The sequence below is a fragment of the Daucus carota genome, chromosome 5 (assembly GCF_001625215.2).
Source record: "Daucus carota subsp. sativus chromosome 5, DH1 v3.0, whole genome shotgun sequence".
Lineage (NCBI taxonomy): Eukaryota > Viridiplantae > Streptophyta > Magnoliopsida > Apiales > Apiaceae > Daucus > Daucus carota.
Genome location: NC_030385.2, coordinates 31,455,476 through 31,470,113, shown reverse-complemented (window position 1 = coordinate 31,470,113; position 14,638 = coordinate 31,455,476). Strand labels below are relative to the sequence as shown.

The window sequence follows — 14,638 nt, the reverse complement described above, 5'->3', positions numbered from 1 at the left end:
TTAAAATATTATTTAACTGACTCCTATATAATTTTTCACTTATTCTACTATAAATTACATGATGATATAAATTACAAATCCGAATAAGGTGGAAAAACTTTAAACTTGTTTTTAAAAAAATTATAAAAAATTATGTGTGGCATTTGATTACAAAAATATTTAAGATTTATTTTTAAAATGTGAAAATATTTTATCAACTATACATCCCCAACGTCACTCTCAAGAAACCGTCATTACTAAATATGTAATACCAACCATCGTTACTAAATATGCAACATATATTTTTAACATCATTTTATTATTTTTGAATCGAGTAGTTTCTGAAATTTAAAACTGCAGAATATATTTTTTGTAGAGAGATGGTGAAAAATATTTGGAGTACTCGGAAACCACAAGGGGAACCAATAGACTACGATCGTCAACAATTGTGATTAAACAAGAATTATAAGTTTTCTATAGAAGGAATTCAAATAAGTAGAATCCCGTATACGATAAGTTTGAATACATATATTTTGAGAAATGAGTTAATTTATGATAATTACTATCCCGCACATGTCACAAAACAAGCGGCAATTACAACCGGATATAAACCCACTCAAGCAGTCTTCATTAAAAACAACGATAGAGAGACAAGAAACATCAACGACTTTAACGGCATAATTTCGGGATTGCAGAGCACCTATCTTTTCATGCTATGGATTTGAGTTCACTAAACCTTCGATTTCAACCATTTGCAGTACATTAATTTTAAAATGCTCACAAATGTCTATGTTCACAAAAAAAAAAAATATTCTAAACATATCTATACTTCACATGTATGTGTGTGTGACATTAATAAAAATATGATATCCAATTGCAAAATATGAAATTTCTTATAAGAAAATATGAGACAAAAATATGACATATCCGAGACACCTAATCCAAAGGCATATAAATACACATTATAATAGAACTTTTAACTTAAATTCCAGATTAAGATATATAAAGATGTACCCAAAATTTCTTTGAGATCAGCCATATGTAGATATGACAAACCAATAATAATCATAACTTTTTCGTATTTGTATAATGAATTGTATCAGAATATAATGACCTCTGTCAGGAGTTTCTTTTATTTAAGAAAGTTTAACGTCTAACCCTCAAATATATATTGATGATCGGGGACATTTAAGCAACAAAGTTTTAATGTTCGGTATAAAAACAACCATAAGAGCTCTTACTTTATATTGCATCCTTTCAAGTATCTTGAAAAATGCAATACAAATAAATGAAAATAATAAGTTACAGAGCACAAAATGATTGAAAAAAAAATAAAAGATCAGAAAAATTGGGTCAGCAAAATAAAATTAAAAATATATAAAACTATTATAGCGATTTTCTAATAATAAGAATGTAGCACTCCTGCAAAAGAAAACGTTCTACCCTGTTCTCAGGATGAAGGGACCACTCCCAAGCATATTTCGAGTGCGGTTCCAAGTCATCTCGTCATGGAAGAATGCAGGCCATTGTCAAACAAGTCTGGCTCTTCTTTAAGACTGGTAGAGGATCCAATTCCTCACGGTTCCCCAAGTATTGTGAAAGAATCACTGCTGGGTAGCATAGATATCTTGGGCTCTCCTCATGGAAGCCCTGCAACCCCTAATGTAGAGGATGCTAGTCCCTTAAGGATAGTCTGGATGGGAAAGCTGGAGAGGTTCAGAATATTCATGTGGCCTGTTGGAAATCTAGGAAAATGGACCAGGACTCTCCAGAGTCTGAGGATAAACAGTCGCCGAAAATTTCGAACATGGGAAGCACAGTGGAAGATAACTCCTTTGTTCAAGATACTGTTACTAGTTCAATCATGAACGCCCTACTCAAAATGAAAATTAAACCGAAGAGAGGTAGGCCTAGGTCAAGCAAAAAAGTGAGGCAAAACAAGTATCTCAAAGTTCCAAAGAGGAGGAGATCTCTCAAAGGACCAGGCCTTCCCAAGATTAATGCGGGCAAAGGTGCAGATGGGAGAGATGAAGCACAAGCAATTTTCGAAACCGGGGTCCTGATGGGTTTAATTCCTGTAAATGGAATGGAGGAATCGCCAGCCCTTATTAGGGCTAATTTACATGATTGACTTTAGGCCAATCCCATCCCGCTATTTTGTTTTTATGGATACTCTTAAAATTTCTAGTTAGAATGTCAGAGGTGCTAACAATCTCCAGGTCAGAGGTAACATCAGATCTCTAGTTTCTCAGGATAATATCTCCATTCTTTTCATTCAAGAAACAAAATGCTCAAAGTGGAATGCTCGTAAAGTTGGAAGCATGATTCCAATGAACCAGTTTATATGGGTGGAGGCTCCTTCTGAAGGTCTTTCAGGGGGTATTCTTACAGTTTGGAACTCTGAAAAGATTAAAGTAGCAGCCAAGGAAATCCACAGAAACTGGATTTGATCCAGGGCGAGATCATAAGTACATGTGAAAAGTTTGCATGTGTAAATGTATACGCTCCCCAAAAGACTGCAGAGAAAAGACGCTTATGGAGTCAGATTTCGGGCCGAATTAGTTTGATCAGTTCCATGCCTGTGCTATTAATGGGGGACTTCAAAGCTGTATCCTCCACTCTGCAGAAGGAGAATTGCGAGGTTAACCAGACAGACATGAGAGACTTTGTGGATTTTATATCAGTTAATCATCTTTCAGAAGTTCCAATGATCAATTGCACTTTTATGTGGTATGGCCCCTCCAATCGTCGTAGTAGGCTGGATAAGGCACTTATTAATGATGCTTGGGATGAGAAAGGTTCCTGGAAATCTAAAGGATTGAACAGGAAATTATCCGACCACAGGCCAATTGTTCTATATAGTCAAGAGATCAACTAGGGCCCTAAGCTGTTCAAGTTTTTCAGCTGTTGGTTAAAGGATAAGGACTGGATTTCCATGTTGAAGTCCTCGTGGGGCAAGCTAGGTAAGTTGGGTTTTCAGCAAAAACTTAGGGTATTGAATGATATCTAAAAAAAATGGAACAAGGAGTGCTTTGGCAATATTGATGAAAACATCTCCACTGTGGAAAATGAGTTAGCTCGTGCGGATGAAGTCCGGTTGGATGATAAGGGTAAACAGAGTCTGAGGGCAAAGTTAGAGCATTTATATAACCTCAAATCATCAATGCTCTGTCAAATGGCTAGGACTAACTGGCAATTGTATGGAGAGAAGAACACAAAATTCTTTCACAGGGCAATTCAGATAAGGAAAAGAAGTAACCAAATCTATGGCCTAGAGATTAATAACAGATGGCTGACGGACCCCATTTCCATTAAAGCTTCTGTATTCAATCATTTCAAATCTTTCCTAGGGCAAAATAGCTTATCAAAAGTCTTTGACTTAAACAGTGGGTTTTTCCAAGCTCTTACTATTGACTCGAGTGCAAAGCTGAGTGTAATGACCCGGATTCTTAAAAATATTTTTATTAATATTATAAATGATTTTCTTAAAAAAGAAAAGAATAAGATTTAATATTTTATTCCAGTTTAATGAGTTTTCAAGGTTTTATACTTAAACCCGGGTTATTGTGTTATTAATAAATAATTGTATTTTCAAAACTGATTTTCATATATTGTTTTGAAAATTCTAGATGATAATTATGTGAATATATGTGGTATGTGACTAAGTGTTACTTGTGGTATTGCTCGTTTAATTATTTATGGTGATTTATGATTATTATGTGATTATTATATAATTTTGTGAATTTTGCATTATTTAGTTTATTGAGCTGAATGCTCGTATGTGTCCGTATTCACGAGATTTCAATTTCTAAATGCTCAGGAGAAAATATAGTTTATTTGGATATTTTCATATCGATTTGTGGATTGATATACGATTTTATAATTGATTCATGGATTAAATTGCGTATATTTGTAACTATTTATTAATTATTTGATTTTCGTAAAACCGTCCACTTGTAACGGTGTATCGATTTTCTTCCCGGAAGTTACGATAAAACTCACCTTTAGCCTAATTTGAATATTCCGGACATTTTTCGTGTTTTGACTTTTTCGATCCGGAGTACGGTTTTCCCCGGAGTTGGTCCGGCGGAGTTTTGCGGGTATTTTAATTGTTGATAATTATCTGGTTTGTCTCGATATACGTGAAAGCCAGATATTTTGAATATTATATTACTTTTTATCGAAATACGTGCAAATGGGACCCGCAGACTAATCATTTCTTTTAAAAGCCCCGTTTTGATGATTATTTCGAAAACCGGTATCGATTGGACCCCGCTTTATTAATATAAAGCTATTAAATACGTATTTTCATGTCATATACGATCCAAAGGGGTACCAATTATTCGTAAATATAAATAGTATTTTCTACACCTTATTTTCAACCGTAAATCATTTCACCAGTTTCTTTTCACGAATACCGAGAGAAACCGAACTGCGTTCTTCGTGTTCTTCGTAATCAAACGAGGATTTGAAGGTGTTATTGGAATCCGATGGAGGCGTATGAATAGTCAAAACGAAGCTCTCGACGCGTAGAATCTAGTTTAGACAACAAAAATAGTGGGGGATTTACAGGTAATCCCTAATTGAAGCTTTTTAATTCGAAATTATATGATTTGAATTAGGGCTTTTTGATTTTGATGTTATTCATGTGTTTTTATGGTTGTATGTTGTAGATAATTGAATTCTGAGCATTTTGGTATCTCATATGAGTGATTTGGAGCTCAGTAACGTGTTTAATTTTGAGGTTGATTCTCGAAATGAAGAATTAGGGTTCAAATTTGATTTGAATGTTTTAAATCGATATTTGGGGCTTTGTAATCGGTGAAATCTGGGTAAAATTGGAGGGTATCAGCCTGTTTGTTGAGTTGAGAAGAATTGATTTCAGTTTTTAAATCGGACGTGGGAGCCTGGAATCGACTTGCCGGGGCAAAACGAACTCGCCGGCGACGGCGAGTTTCGTGGAGTTTTTCCGGCTTATATATTGATCTATTGGATGTTTTGATTTCAGAAACGAGTTCCTGGGATATTAGTTGATGAATCTGGAGTGTTTCGCTGAGTTCTGGGCGCGGTGGCAACACCGGCGACTCGCCGGCGGCGAGTCTGGGGGCGGCGACGGCGAAAGTGCCGTTTAGCCCCCAAACTTTGAAGGTGGTGAAGTTGTAGCACCCTAGTTTCTGTTTTACCAATCCAGACCTCAAACGTTTTAAAGTTTACACTTTAAACCCTGGCACCAAACTTTCAGAACTATACACTTTAAACCTTTTGATTTTAATTTTCAAAAATGTTTTTATTTATTTATTTTAATTTCAAAAATAGTTTTTAATTGATTCTTTATTCAAAAATAAATCTAAATTAGTTTATTAATTAATTTTAATTAGTAATTAATTAGTTTAATTGGTCAATTAATTTAAATATTAATTGATTAATTAATTTAATAAATTATTAATTGATTTTAATTGATTAATTAATTGGATTTAATTATCCTTTTTGATTTGAAAATTCCGAAAAATAGTTTCGAGCTTTGAAATATTTTTCTAAATTATGTTCAAGGCTCGACAATTGTTTATGAATGATTTCAAGTCCAGTTTTGAGCATTCGGACTTGATTATTTATTTAAAAATGATTATTTTATCCGTTTTAATTCCGAAAAATGTTTAAAAAAAATTCCGGAAAATTCCCGAGAAATCATTTTTAACCCAAGACTTGATTTGACATCAATTGGAGTGGGAAACCTTATGTGCAGTGTGTTGTCTGCTATCTGTTTTATGTGCCGATAGAAGAGTTAGAAAACGGTTTTGCTCATAACTTTTGATCCGTAATTCGGAATCGAGCGAAACGAAAAAGAGATAGAAGCTTGTGAACCCTATTTTAATATAATGAGATAATATTATCGATTCTAGAATGAGGTTATATGTTATGTAATATGCAATATGTGTCAATATGTGACTTGTTTGCTGTGAATTGATGATTACGTGATCTACGTGGTTATTCCTAATATGGTACATATGTGATAAATGACTTATATGACATAGTGTCATGATTTGATTAGTATTGGATAAGGACATATGGATTATAGGAATTGGAATTGATTGATTGGTTGTTGGACAGAATAGGATAACATGTGGATAGTCCTACAAATAGACGAGACGATGTCGGATTTCGACAGGATTTATATGATTGATTTGTGATATATGATTTGACTATATGATAGAGCCAAAGCATGATTACGTGTTAAGTGATATGTGATAAGTTTAAAGGAATATATAAGGGGGTATCGATATACGTGATATGTATATGCGATATATTGTTTAGTGACTATAGTATTATCTTTTTCTCGTAAAGGATTTGGACGAGACGTGTATGCTCGAAAACGTCAGGAAGTCGAAATGGTATTGCAAAATGAATAAGGGATGAATCGAGTAAGCGAAGCGATGTGGCGAATAGAGTATGGCTAGAGATGGTCTAAAAATTATGATATGAATAGATTGTGAAAGTGGAAAGATGAGGTTGAGCTATGAGACTGGAGTCAGATTTAAGGCAAGTATCCTAAACCCTTCTCTTGGATATATTGCAAATATTCTGATCCATTCCTTTGGTATATGTTTCAAGTATTCATACCTTTCTTTTCAATGTTCGAAAGTGCGAGTATTCTGACCCATTCTTTCTAATCTTCAAGTTTCTAAAGAATTTCCGTTTTACAAATTAATTCGAAGTTCAGATTGTCATTGAAGCATGTGTTGCTCAGTGATAGTTAGAGCTTTGAATGAATTGGGATCTTCTTGATTATTCAACCCGCCATTGTCATGCTGGTTTAGCAGGCTAAATTCAGTTGTTTAGCCGATAATGGAGGATACTGAATAGTTGAGGATTTCCTGAACTGTGATTTATGAAATGATGGATCATGATTTATGAATAGTTGATTATCAAAGTTTGATTTGGAATTATTCTATCATCGATATTGATTGTGTTTATGTTTTGTTGTTATATGTTGACCTGTTATTGAATTATAGAATTGGATTGTTGTTTTTATAAAAATATACGGACCAGATGAGTGGTCATGTTAGGCCAATGAGTGCCTTGGATCCAGTGACAGAGCATGGCGGGGCCTGCTCGGGGTTAGGTATGTCTGATCAACAGCCTAACCTTGGTTTTAATTAAAATGTGATAGTCCAATTCAATAATTCTTTGGAAAGATTGAATTTCTCAGTTTAAATGCTGCAAGGTATTGTAAATCATTCTATACAATACCATGAACTCATGAACTCAGGTTGAATCCTCTTATATCTTGAACTCGTGAACTTCTATTATATCATTTCAGAACTATCATTGTTTATTATTACTTGCTGAGCATTGTTGCTCATCCTTGCTATTCCTTTCTAACCATTTCAGAAAGGCTTAAAGATGAGATGATTGATTGAGATTGTGAATAAGGCTAATGCTAGGCGAGGAGACAGAGTTGAGGATCCAGTGGTCGAGGAGTGTTCAGGAAAGTTGATGAGGTTGGTGCAAGCTAGAGCTGTGCTATAGGGATTCAAGTGTAAGTCATAGCTGGAATAGTTGACAGTGATTCTTCTTATCGAAGATGATCTGATTTGGTAAGAAATGTTGTGTAATATTAGCGGTGGATTCTAATTTCAATACTGTAACCTGGATGCGATCCTGTTGCTTTTAGGGGGTTGAAATGTCTCTTTCGAATCATTTATTAAAGTTTAAATGTTCTCTTGAAATTCTCTTATTATGGCTTTCAAGTTTGAAATTCAGGTTTTGAAATCATTTGATTTATGTTCTCTTTCAAATATTTTAAGTTTTAAATTATTTGGATTTCCATTATCATCAAAAAAAAAAAATACAGGTTTTCAATAGTGTTTAAAAATGGGTTTTATGTGGTGACGTCAGAATCCAGACCCCCGGATTCTCGGACCGTCACACTGGGTCATAGTTTCTCTATTGTGGAAATAGAGGAGGCTCTCAATGATATGGATGCCAACAAAGCCCCAGGCCCGGATGGTCTTAATGCAGGAGTCCTTAAAGCATTGTGGCCATCTATGAGGGACAAAATTCTATCCTTATTTCAAAAGTTCCATGAATCATGCACTCTCCCTCAGGGCATCAACTCGTCTTTCATAGCTCTCTTGCCTAAGAAACTAGATGCTAAATCTATATCGGACTTTCGTCCGATAACTTTGATGAATGTATCGATGAAACTGCTTACTAAAGTGTTGTCTCGAAGGCTGGGCAAAGTTTTGGGATCCTTAATCTCTGAGAATCAGACGACTTTTATCAAAGGTAGACAAATGGTGGATGGCATAATGCTCACGAGCGAGATCCATAACCTCCTTAAATCAAAACAAAGCCAAGGTATAATCCTAAAACTCGACTTCGCGAAGGCCTTTGATACAGTCAATTGGGACTGTTTACTCAGAGTAATGGACTAATGAACTTTCCAAGAATATGGTTAAGCTGGATTGAAGCGATCCTTGTTTCTTCTAAAATCTCAGTTCTAGTGAACGGTTCTCCAACAAGAGAGTTTTCCCCAGGCAGAGGTCTTCGCCAAGGGGACCCCCTTTCTCCCCAACTTTTCTTGCTTATGGGGGAAGTTCTCTCTTGCCTGCTATCTAAGGGTAATTCTTTGGGAATTTTTAAAGGCATCTCTGTGCCCAACTGAAATTGGCAAGTCACGCACCTCCAATTTGCGGATGATGTGATTCTATTTATAAACAATGACACAGAATCCATTCTAGGTGTCAAAAGAATTCTAGCTTGCTTCCAACTTCTTTCGGGATTGAAAATCAACTTCCAAAAAAGTAACCTCTTTTGTTTTTCAGACCCGCAAAATGACATTCAGATTTTGTCTGAGATTCTCAATTGCTCAATAGGGAAAGAACCCTTTACCTACCTGGGAGCTCAGATTGGTTCTTCACCTCAAAGAGTTAGCTTCTGGAACCCTCTAGTCGATCGAATGAAAAGAAGGTTAGCCTCTTGGGACACTAGTAGCATCTCCATGGTTGGCAGGCTCACTCTTCTTAAGGCCTCTGTGGATAGCCTGCCCTCGTTTTGGTTTGGTCTATATAAAATTCCCAGCTAGGTCCTCAAAGATCTTGAACAGCTGCGTAGAAAATTTTTATGGGGCTCAAATGCTAATGTTAGGAAGATGCATTTCTTGAAATGGTCAGAAATTTGCCAAGATAAATCTCTTGGTGGCTTGGGTTTGAAACCGTTGAGGACATAGATTTCAGCCATGCTAGCTAAGTGGTGGTGGAGGTGTTATAATAACAGAGGCAGCTTATGGAATGCGTTCCTTAATAGCAGGTACGGGCGAGAGATCAATTTCGATCTGTCAAAATTGCAAGCCAATTCTAGATGTTCGTACTTGATAAGAGGAATTGCATCTATTTATAAAGAAGATACAAATGAAAGGCTTTTATCCAGATCAAGCTTCAAATGAAAAATTGGGAGTGGTAATACGGCTTTGTTTTGGGAGGATTATTGGTGCCTTGATTCCCCTCTTCAGTCTAAATTCCCAGATCTTTATAAAGCTTGTACCCTCCATCAGGTAACTGTCCTAGACTTTATTAACAGAAAAAACATGGTGAGGTTGGGTAATTTGTTTCAGTTTGCCAATGCCTCTGATTCGATCACTGCCTCTCTAAATCAAGTCAATGCTCTAGTGGATTCCATTGTGCTTTCCCCGGGTGTGGAGGATATCTATCCTGGGTTCCGGATCACAAAGGATTTAATAGTAAAGCCTTCTCCAGGCTTACAACCAAACCTATTCTTCCTTCGATAAGGAATCCAACCTGGAAAGCAATTTGGAATATCATGGCCCCTCCCAAAGTGCTCATTTTCCTCTGAAAAATAGAAAGAAATATTCTCCCCACCAGAAATCTTCTTCACAGCAGAATAAGCTCCCTCCAAGATTTTTGTGAGGAGTGTGGTTTGGTGGGTGAGGACATAAGTCATATCATGTGGAAGTGCAAGCGAGCCAAGCATGGCTGGAATTTTATTGCTCAATGGTGGAGCTCCTCTGCATTCATGTCATCTAACCAATTCTTCTTATCTGCTCTGTTAAATCACTACAAAGATCCCAGGATCAAAAATATCTGGAGGCTTGTAATTGCAGCAGTTCTCTGATCCTTGTGGCTGGCAAGAAATGAATTCATTTTTCAATTTAAGGAGACCAGTAATTCTTGCTTCCAAGAGCTAATTTTGGCCAGGATTCATAAATGGGGCTCTGCTTCGGGTTTGATTGCATTCAGCTCGGATCCTCTATGGAAAGTCAACCCTATGGGAGCGATTCATCTTTATTTCTACAAACTCAATTCTCAATTTTGGAGTCTCAGAAAATTGAATTATGAGATAGTCTGCGAAGTGGATGGTGAATGGGGTCCTAACCCAGATAACCTGATGATCGGGTGTATTGGAGGCAGAATCTGGCAACGAGGGCTCTCGCTTATTTATGTGTTCTCAATAAAGGTATAATCCTTCAATAATATTCAGACCAAGGCAGAAGCAGTAAGATACATCCTTCATCTAATTGCAGGAAATATAATTAAGGGCTCTAGCTTCGTGATATGCTCAGACTCAGCTGAGCTGAGGTGGTGGGTCATTTTAATAATGGGCCAGCCCACCTGATTAGATCAAAAGGGGATTGGTTGGGCCTTTATTTTCCTCTCCCCTCTGGCCAAGTGGTCCAATTCGTCCCAAGTGAGCTAAATATAGAAGCAGCTACTCTTGCTCTAAATGGTTTGGGTCCACTGTGGATTTGAACTATTGGTCTGGAGCCCAATAACTATTTAAATCTCGTTCAGGGCTTTGGGTTTGAGTCTGTTATTGAGGCGCATAATTATCCCTAGCCTATAAGCGGGCAGCGTATCAATATATGCATGGCCAGAGTTTTGTTTTATTTAATCATGATTTTTTGGCCAATCAGAGCGCTTCCTCCAGCAGCCAATTTCTATCTTTTTCTTTCCCCGAGATATTTTGTTCCCGCTCAGACATTTTCGTCCTCCCTATGCAGAGTTTTGCAACGGGCGTGTCATTTCTGCGGTTTTCCAAGGTTTTTGAAATGATAGCTTTATTTCAATTTCTTAGCATCAGCCCTTATATTCCACTCTCAGGTGTGCACAAGTCCCCCACCCTTCTTCTTCTTCTTCTCGTTTTAAGCTTCTCCCTTCTAATCATGGAAGTTGCCTGGGATCCGCCTGCTGAAGACTTTCTCAAACTCAATATCCACTTCATCGAGGTTGACGACCCTCTTCCAAATGGAAACTCTAACAGCATTGGTGCCATCCTGAGAGATCCGAGGGGAGCTAAGCTTTGGGGGGGGGGGGGTCTGGTCCTATGCATGGAATGAATGAGGGCCAAGCCATCTTATGGGCTATGCACGTAGGAGCCATGCATGCTCTGAGCATTGACAAGAACAAAGTTCACATCGAGCTCGATAATGATGACATTTATGATACAGTGAGATTCCAAGATGAATTGTTTGTGCCTGAGGACCTGGTGGAAGCTCTGACTCAATTCAACACGCTGTACAACAACCATCATCAGGAGGGATTAACTGTTAGGAGGCTATCTTTGGTCGGGGTGGAGATGAACCGTACTGCTGAGTACTTAGCCACCTTTGGGCTGGAGAACTTCCCTTCTTTTATGGAGGTTCCAGGTTCCATAGGTAATCTCGAATTCTTTCTAGCAAGAGACATGGGGCTTGCCCCTCCAGTTCAGTTGCTGGAAGCTGTGGACAACCTAGGGTTGGGTGAGGTAGTCGATAGTTCTCCCCCTCCCACTCCTCATCCAGTTGTTGAGGATCGTCCTTATAATCCCCTTTCGCTCATGGAAAGGCCTCGCAAGAGAAGCAGGAAAGATCCTTTCTTTGAGGCGGCTGCCAAGGATGAGGCCTTGCCTTTCAAGCTTGTCATCAACATTGAGCTCAAGTCTAACTCTAATGAGATTTCGTCAGCTGGATCATCTTCCAAGGCTGGCCCATCTGCTAAGGGCAAAGAGAAGGTCTATGAAGGCTATGCTTTCAATAATGATGGGCTTTTAGATCGAGAGGCGATCAATATCATTGACAATGGTATCCTGAAGCATATCTCCAAGGAAATGGGAAAAGTGGTAATCAATCTTGATGCTAGTGCAGAGAATGGCCAGTGCCTTAAAGATATTCTGAAAGCCGAGATGCTTAAAAATCTCCACAGCCTCAATCTATCAAGAGGCCCTTCTGTGGCATGCTCTTCCCAGTGGCTTTGATGCCGTGCTTGCTGTCCCCTTTGTCCCGTTTTTTGGTGATGCAAGTATTAACCTAATGAACGTGGATCAGATGCTCAAGGAGATGGAAGAATATTATTTTTAACCCAAGCTCTTTCAGTGTTCAGCCTGATAGTCTTATTTTGTCGTTTCATTGGGTTATTAGTAGTTTATCGCTCTATAGTTTAGATTCTATGTTGCCCGTATATTCAGGTGTAGGTCTGTGGTTTCTTTGTTTGTTCGCTAGGGCTTTGTATCAATATATCTCTGCTGCTTATAAAAAAAATGATAAGCAAAATCAAAAATAAAATAAGCCAAATAATAATAAAATCTACACCAAAGAGATACTTGAAATATTTTTGGTTAGATACTTATATACTAATACATAATAAAAGGGGCCTTCTCTTGAGGATCCCTAAAACTAGTAACCTGGTAACTCTCAAGCAGTTAAAAAAAGACAGGCGTGAATATAGGAAGACACATGCTCTTTTCAAACCTAATGAAGTTTTGTAAATATTTACAAGTTCTGTAAAAACCTACTACACAAAAATATTACGATCTTATAGAAAATAATGAATTGAATAATAAAAAATATAGTTAACGACAAATACAATGTTATGTATTTTTTATATATTTGTTCTTTTTCATTTTTAGCATGTCCTGTATTTTTATTATACAAAAATACAGTTCCTCACATGTTCTGTATTTTAATTTATATATAATTTTCTTTTTCTTTTGATTGATTTTCATTTTTAGCATGTTCTGTATTTTTATTTGTGTAAATATATTGTTTTATATTTTTCCTCGCATGTTCTGTATTTTATTAGTTATACTACAGTTCCTCACATGTTCTGTATTTTAAATTATATATAATTTTCTTTTTTTTGATTGTTTTTCATTTTTAGCATGTCCTGTATTTTTATTTGTGGAAATAATTTATTTTATATTTTTTCTTGTATGTTCTGTATTTTATTAGTTATATATTTAATTTTTTTTAAGTTTTGTTATTATAAATATGTTGTAAGTTTTTAAATACAGAAAATGTTCTTTTTTATTTTACAAATATCATTATTTAAATAAACGCTTAAAATTATGTAAGATACAGAACATAAATTTTTGAAAAATGAAAGATAAGAATAAATGCATACCATTTTTAAACAGATATATATAATAATTTTAAATATGTTCAGTATAATTTTTGAAGTATTTGAATATAAGTAGTGTAATTTAAGAACACACCAAAAAATTAAAAATATGGATTATAAAAAATATGATATCAAAATAAAAATAAAACATATTATTAATATGAAATATAAACTCAAAATAGAAAAGTATAACTGTTTACGTGTCTCTGCACAAAGTGGGTGCGTGTATACAGTTATATTAGGGTAGCAGTGTTACAGTTATACTAAAACATGTATTGTACGGCTCAACGGCTGAGATGAAAAGTTAGTAAGTTCCCCGAATAGTTGAGTTACTCGCTGATCCCTCTCCCATAATAATATAAGAATCACAATAAAATAAATATATACTAATTACAATAAATACATATTACTACATAGAAATAAACATAACTAGATATTTTAAATCATTGCTAAGATATATCTAGTAAAGTTATAAAAAAAATCTTGTTAACAGATATCCCATTTTATTAGCGGATTCTGAAAATTAGCACAATATATTTGATATATACCAACCAATTATGAATGGTACTTAATATCTCATTAAGGAACAATAACACCATCTTTTATGACCCGACGAGTTATAAAATTCAGGCACGATTATTAGCAAAAGTAGATATTCTATCAATTATCTCATATAAACCGAAAGTTAACACTAATTAAAAAAGAAATCTTCAACACCCAAAATGACACACAAATTTTAAATCAAAAGAAGAAACAAATATGATTATTAGCAATTACTCGGATAAGAAGAGATTCAAATTAAACACCATTAAAGACGGTCAACTTATCATACAAAAAATAACTAAAATTCAGATAATTAATTATTACTAATAAAATACTAGAATTAAAAATAATCACGTACCAAAAGTAAAGGTTTAATCATGCAAAGAAATCAATACCAAAATCTTTCACAAATCATGCTAAAGCCACCCATCACCACCGTCATGGAACCACATAAGCACATCATTGTCTCTAAATTACTGATATACAGTAAAAATTCTATAAATTAATAATGTCGGGATCGTCGAAATCTATTAATTTAGAGAGTTATTAATTTATCGATAAATTAATAATTATTAATTTAAAGAGATTTTAACCGATTATACTGTATATATCAAACAAAAAAACAAATTAATCTATGCCTCTTAGAATTACATTGTCGCGAATCTTGGGACTTAAAGTAAATCGTCAACTACTATATTCATGTGTATTGGAAATCAATAATCACT

The 14,638-nt window shown here is 35.6% G+C and overlaps 1 long non-coding RNA gene across 1 annotated transcript; it reads left to right on the top strand.

The window, feature by feature from the left end:
* The first annotated feature begins 6,237 nt into the window (after positions 1-6,237).
* Positions 6,238-7,631, top strand: LOC135152580 (uncharacterized). The gene is made up of 2 exons (XR_010291870.1): positions 6,238-6,516; positions 7,369-7,631. It is a non-coding gene; the product is annotated as an uncharacterized LOC135152580 (long non-coding RNA).
* The last annotated feature ends 7,007 nt before the right edge of the window (positions 7,632-14,638 follow it).